At 42.8% G+C, this 7,002-nt stretch overlaps 1 long non-coding RNA gene across 1 annotated transcript; it reads right to left on the minus strand.

Moving 5' to 3' along the window:
* Positions 1-439: 439 nt before the first annotated feature.
* On the minus strand, positions 440-1,084 carry LOC143368092 (uncharacterized). Its single transcript, XR_013085146.1, has 3 exons — positions 1,004-1,084; positions 788-836; positions 440-715 (listed from the first exon to the last, which is right to left on the minus strand). It is a non-coding gene; the product is annotated as an uncharacterized LOC143368092 (long non-coding RNA).
* Between the last annotated feature and the right edge of the window lie 5,918 nt (positions 1,085-7,002).

Genomic DNA, 7,002 nt, shown 5'->3' on the forward strand with positions numbered 1-7,002 from the left:
GAAGTGAGATTATTTCCAGTATTATTCCTTTCATTCATTTTTATATAATATCATTCAGTATAGTATGTCCTCCTCTGTACTTGGATACAATAGCATGTCCAACTTGCAAGCATTATTGTCGAGTTATTATTATAATTTTGCAGATTCTAACTTATACTACTACCCTGATAGCCATCTGCAGTCTGCCGGCAGATTGACAGCAGGGTCTGCCAGGAGAGCGCAGGATCTGCCGGCAGCTGCGATGCAGCCTACGTCCGCATTCAGCTACGGTTCTGCCGGCAGGGTCTGCTTGTCAGGGTCTGCCGGCAGATCGACGGCAGATCGACGGCAGGTCCTGCTGCTCGCCTGACACATCCAACAGCGCCATCTGAAGGCCACAATTGCCAAAGAATTTCCTACGCGTGACGTCACATGGACCAACGTGCATCCTTACCCCACATGACCAACAAGCAGATTCTACAGTTTATTAAATAATTAATTCTACTTATTTCAAAAAGTATTTATTCTTTCTTTAATAATATACAGGATCAGTGATTACAATTGTTACAAAATAATATAAGCGCATATAAATCCAAAGAGGGACTTTCAACATTTACATTTACAAATCCACGTCCCGTAACCACTGGTACCTAGTAGGGGCGATATCAGGAAATTTCATTCAGTATTTTCGACTTCTTTTTTGTGTAGAATCATCATGTTCCGCGTTGTGTTAGCGCTGAAAACAAATACAATATTAGCATAAAATTAAACGTAACGTATGAATAAACAGAATACATGCGATACTTACTTCAGCTCCATCTCCACACAGTACACAGTCTAGGCGATCATACATGCTCCTGCGAACATTAAAATTTATAAGAAAATATGTCTTAAATTATTATCTACTAAACAAGACGCTGAACATTCGCACTTCGCGCATAACCCTACTTTTCTGTCTTCTAGATAATGCGAATCTCGATGTCCGCGACGTAGATAATTAGAAAGTATTCAATTCCATAATTACGTTTGCCTTCTGGATACGCCGAGATGATTTGTTTGGATATTGACGGATGAGATTACTTAGAATATTCTTTGAGCGTACGTCTTCAAGCACAACGGGCAACGGGTGCCACTTCCAGTTTTCGAGGTCTGAGGTGGCAGTCACTGGCGGTGGCAGTCAGTGCCGGCAAAATCGAAGAATATTCCAAGTAATTTCATCCATCAATATCCAGACAAAGCATCTCGTCGTATCCAGAAGGCAAACGTAATTATGGAATTGAATACTTTCTAATTATCTACGTCGCGGAAATCAAGATTCGCATTATCTGCAAGACAGAAAAGTAGGGTTATGCGCGAAGTGCGAATGTTCAGAGTCTTGTTTAGTAGATAATAATTTAAGACATATTTTCTTATAAATTTTAATGTTCGCAGGAGCATGTATGATCGCCTAGACTGTGTACTGTGTGGAGATGGAGCTGAAGTAAGTATCGCATGTATTCTGTTTATTCATACGTTACGTTTAATTTTATGCTAATATTTGTTACGTATGTGGAATTTTCCCCATACGCCGCTCTCAACCACTTTTCGAGCTCGCGTCTACGAAGGGAAAACGCCCTAAAAATCCTTTTGCTTATCACATACCACTAAGGGGGGTCATGATCTCGACCATCTGGATCACGACCATGGGAACGGGAGTGACACGACGACGACCCCGAAGAATTTCCTTATATGGAAATTTCAAATGCATCCCCACTCATTTTTGGGACTATATAAACCCTTTGGTTTCTACCCTCTGCGGTTAAAAGCAGCACAGTTACGCGTAGAGTAACGTTGTGTCACGCTCGTACCGAGTCGGTTGAATTCAGTAAGATCGAGCTAAAGTCTCTGTCGGAATCACAGTTGACCCCATAGAATCCGCGAGTTCGGTTTACATTCTATTGGGCACTTTGTAATAGCCGCTCGTACGCCCCGCATCGCCAGTGCGTCAACACCGAGCAAATTAGTGGTAATTTTCACACATTTATTACACTATTTAATCGCGACATTCACATTTGTACCAACTAATCTTGAATACACGAATGGTGTTCACTTCTAAATCGAGTTGATTCGTTAAAACCCATCTTTTACCCAGCGATCCTTATAAACTTAGTAGCGCTCACCCACTGATACAACTTTACCGCTCGAGTTGTATCAAATAAAAATTAAGAGTTACGAGGCATTAATAACATTTCCCGCGACTCCCTGATCTAGCATCAGGTTAGTTAGCAACCTTTCATCCAAATAAAGGAATTTTACCAACCTAGTGGCTCCCCGATTTCGCATCGGGTTCGTCCACGTGTAACCCTCCTACGGCTCCCTGATTTCGCATCAGGTTCGTCCGTATCCTACAGCTCCCTGGTTTCGCACCAGGTTCGTCTGTAAGTCTACCAACCTCCGAACAGCTCCCTGGTTTCGCACCAGGTTCGTCTGTGAATAATCCAACCTCCTAACAGCTCCTCGACTTCGCGTCGAGTTCGTCTGTGAACATCATCCTAGTGACACCCCGATTTCGCATCGGGTTCGTTCACGACGTTTCACCCTCCTGCGGCTCCCTGATTTCAAATCAGGTTCGTCCGCGCTTGACTCCATTCCTAGAGGCTCCCTGATTTCGCATCAGGTTCGTCCTCGCCGTCAATAATCCAAGCGGCTCCCTGATTTCGCATCAGGTTCGTCCGCGCACCTTACTAACAAATTCGTTAACCATATTCCTTGGGAAATACCCTTCTCGCCGGCCTCTCGCGTTGCCGCAGCCCCGGCTCGTAACAGAACTGGTGACAGCGGTGGGATGCTACTGCATTAGAATCGCCGTAAAATTTGGTTTTTAAATACGTTAAAATCACTCGTAATTTATTATTGACAATATACTAGTTTTCGCTAGTCAAGTCACTTAAGAAAGTTTCAAAATGACAAGCACACAGGCTAACGTCTCTTCTAACGACATTATGAACCTGACAGTTTCAATTGCAAACTCAATGTCGCTTTTGACGCAACGGACATGTATACAGAACATTACTATGTCAATTCCAACCTTCGACGGTGAAAGTCCACCCTTGACGCGCTTTGCACAAAATGTGGAAGACGGGTTAACTTTGATTCCTGAGGGTACGGAAGCTGAGTATCTTGCGATAATTTTAACAAAACTGATCGGTCCGGCACGTAGGTGCACGTTAGAGCACAAATTCAACTCTGTTAAGACATTAGTCCAACATTTGAAAAAGAGATTCGCGCCGGGAAGAAGTTTGTCATACTTCCAAGTAGAAATCGCGAAATTACATATTCGTGAAGGAGAAAGTCTGCGACAATACGTCGACAGGACCAGTCATCTCGTTTATTGTGCGCGCGGAGCTATTCGGGAAAGATATCTGGATCATGCTGAAGACTTCGTCAAAGAAATGGAAAAGGACGTTAAAGAAAACTTCATCGATGGTTTACCAGATCGAATTTCCTGGAAAGTGTCGGCTCAAACTCAAGACATCAAAACACTTGAACAAGCTTACGACGCCGTGCTCCAGATAGACAGAAAATTAAGGAATCGGCGACAGTCGCCCCGTAATGATTCACCCTCCAGGTGGTCTCGTCGAGAACATTACGCTGAAGATTCTCGCCACAACGACCGTCAAGTGTCGTATCCACATTCTCCAAGTAGGTACGACGAAAACAGGGATCGGTCTACAAGAACATCTGGTTTTGAAGAGGAACGAGAAGGACGGACACGTACGACGGCCTGGACTTTGCGTCACCGGAGCCCCTCGAAATCCCCTTCTTATCGCTCCGACTCATCGTACGCAGATGATGGAGAAAAACATTATTCCATCTTAAAAAATCCCGATAAAAATCGCAAGCCGAGTTTATACTGCTGGCATTGCGGTACGACCGGACATGACGGAAAATCCTGTAGGAAACATCCGCGTAGTCCGAGATATCAACGAGACTCGCGAGATTCATCTGTCGAATCTAACAAGTCTTTAAACTTCGATCGCGCTCAACGTATAGGCGACACGATGAGCGGAAACAAAGAAGCTCGCCAAAGGACAGTCCGCTTCGAAGAGGAAACCTCGTCAAGGAAGCACCTGCCCCACGCATCAAAACCAAGGTTCCAGAACTGGAGTCAGGAACGGGAGAATTCTTAATTGATGGCGGAGCATCCGTAAATTTAGTAGTTATTACCGCCCTGGGAGAAAATGCTACGATAAACTCTCGGGAAGAAATTGAATTAACTGGAATTACAACTAATCCAATTCATACATTAGGAACAACAATTCTTCACATCCACGAAGCTCCCGCACTTTTCTATGTGGTAAAAGAGCTTGCAATAGAAGCAGACGGACTAATAGGAAGCCCATTTTTAAAACAGGAGGAGGCCGAAATTTCCTATTACCATGGGACTTTGGTATTAAAAAATAAACCTACCCGACCTCTACGTTTTTCAAATTATCAGGACATACCTCAAACTAACAAACTACCGACGTCTACCAAACATCGTATTGAACCTAGGACGTCGCAACAGATTGCTATAACAATAACAAACCCAAGGATTAGGGAAGGATATTTACCACGTATCAAGACCCTCGAACATCTGTACATAGGGGAAGCAGTTGTAAAGAACAGTGAAGGAAAGTGCTACGTTATGGCAACAAACACCAGCGATGAACCCCTAGACGTGGAGATAGAACCGCAAACATTGGAGCCGTTTGATATCTTCAGTTCATCAGATGAAGATTTTTACTCAGCTGCAGAACACCCGTTAAATTTTAAAACTAACGAAGATAAGAAACAGAAAATCTTGGAAACTCTAAACACCAAACATTTGAACAAGGAGGAACTAAATTTTGTTACAAATTTAGTTAAAGAATTTCCTGACCGATTTTATCTTCCTGGAGATAAACTAGGTAAGGCTTCCGACTTTAAACATTCAATTCATACATCTAACGATATTCCAATCAATACGAGACAATATCGCTATCCTCTCATTCATCAAAAGGAAATTCAAAAACAAATCAGCGCCTTATTATCAAATGATATAATTACACCTTCTAAATCTCCATATAATTCACCTTTATGGATCGTACCAAAGAAAGAAGATGAAAATGGAGTAAAACGTTGGCGATTGGTGATAGATTTCCGCGGTCTCAACGAAATAACAATTTCTGATAAATATCCATTACCTCAAATCACCGAGATTTTAGATCGACTAGGAGGAGCTAAATATTTTTCAGTCTTTGATCTCGCTAGTGGATTTCATCAAATAGAGATGGATCCGAAAGATAAAGCAAAAACAGCATTCACTACTCCAAATGGACATTACGAATTCTCTCGAATGCCTTTCGGATTAAAGAATGCACCACCCACTTTTCAACGCCTCATGGATCAAGCACTCACTGGACTTCAAGGAGCAGACCTCTTTGTCTACTTGGATGACATAGTGATCTATGCATCATCCTTACAGGAACATAATATTAAAGTCAAAAAGTTGCTAAATCGCCTTCGAGAACATGGATTAACCCTGCAGACCAACAAATGTCAATTCTTGCGAAAGGAAGTTGCATACCTTGGACACATTATTTCAAAGGAAGGAGTAAGACCCGATCCTAGGAAACTAAAAGCTGTTCAAGATTTTCCTACACCTACAACGCAGAAGAACATTCAACAATTCTTAGGACTTGTAGGATATTACCGAAGATTCGTACCTAATTTCACCACAAAGGCAAAACCTTTAATTAACCTATTAGGAAAAGGCATCAAATTCAAATGGACTGAAGAACAAGGCCAAAGTTTTAAGCAATTACGTAACGAACTTTGTCAACAACCCATATTGCAATATCCAGATTTCAGTAAACCATTTATTGTAACAACAGATGCCTCCGATTACGCTATTGGAGCTGTACTTAGCCAAGGCGACATAGGAAGCGACCTGCCGATTGCCTACGCATCCCGCAGCCTAAATAAACCTGAGAAGAACTACTCAGCTACTGAAAAGGAATGTTTGGCCATGGTTTACGCCGTAAGATACTTCAGGCCTTATATCTATGGAACCCCATTCACCCTCGTTACAGATCACAGACCACTGTTATGGCTACACTCTGTCAAAGACCCCACTTCTAGACTAATGAAATGGAAACTCCGACTTTTGGAGTACGAGTACCAGGTTGTCCACAAATCCGGAAAGACGAATAAGAACGCAGACGCATTATCGCGCAACCCCTCTTCTGCCTGCCTACCACTTATTCCACGAGAACTCCAGGATCCTGACTTCAAAGTCCAGATACCGAAAACAGACGCTAACACCGAGACAATTGGGCACCGTATACGACAGCTACGTCGCGACAGGGAAAACCGACCTAAGTACCGGGAGACAAGTAGCAGTTCAGACGAGATAGAAGACACCGCACGTGGGAACGTTCAACATTCTCCAATTATACACAAGAACAGATCTTTTCCCAGCTTATCTCAAGAGGTAACCATGCCAGATGAACGCCAGGGAACCATAAACACTTTTTCGCCCGCAGCAAACTCCACTCAAATCGTTCCTTTAGATAAGGACCAAACCTTATTTGACGATCTGATATCCTTTGAGGAACCGGCCGAAAATACTGTAATAGAAAATGCAAGAAACATTCAACAAGATTTATTTGGTACACCACAAGTATCAACAGAAGTCATGGATGAACCTTTACAACCCTCAATAAACCAGCTACCTGCAGGAGCCACGACCGAAGTCAGTGTGGAACAACCACCTGACAGCAGGTCAACTCAATCAAGGGTTTTCGACCGCACGCTTGACCCTTACCCATCCTTCACTACCGACACCGAGAATTCAAATGACCTTGACAATCTGGAAGAGATCCCGCTAGACCAACCACATAAGATTATCATTTCTTCAAACACCTTTACCGCTGAAGAAGGACATTACGTACACTTCATTTCTGCCGATTGCAATTTAGTAAACCCAGTTGGAAAATTATTGCTGGACACCGAAATGATTAA

This window comes from Andrena cerasifolii, chromosome 4 (assembly GCF_050908995.1).
Source record: "Andrena cerasifolii isolate SP2316 chromosome 4, iyAndCera1_principal, whole genome shotgun sequence".
NCBI lineage: Eukaryota > Metazoa > Arthropoda > Insecta > Hymenoptera > Andrenidae > Andrena > Andrena cerasifolii.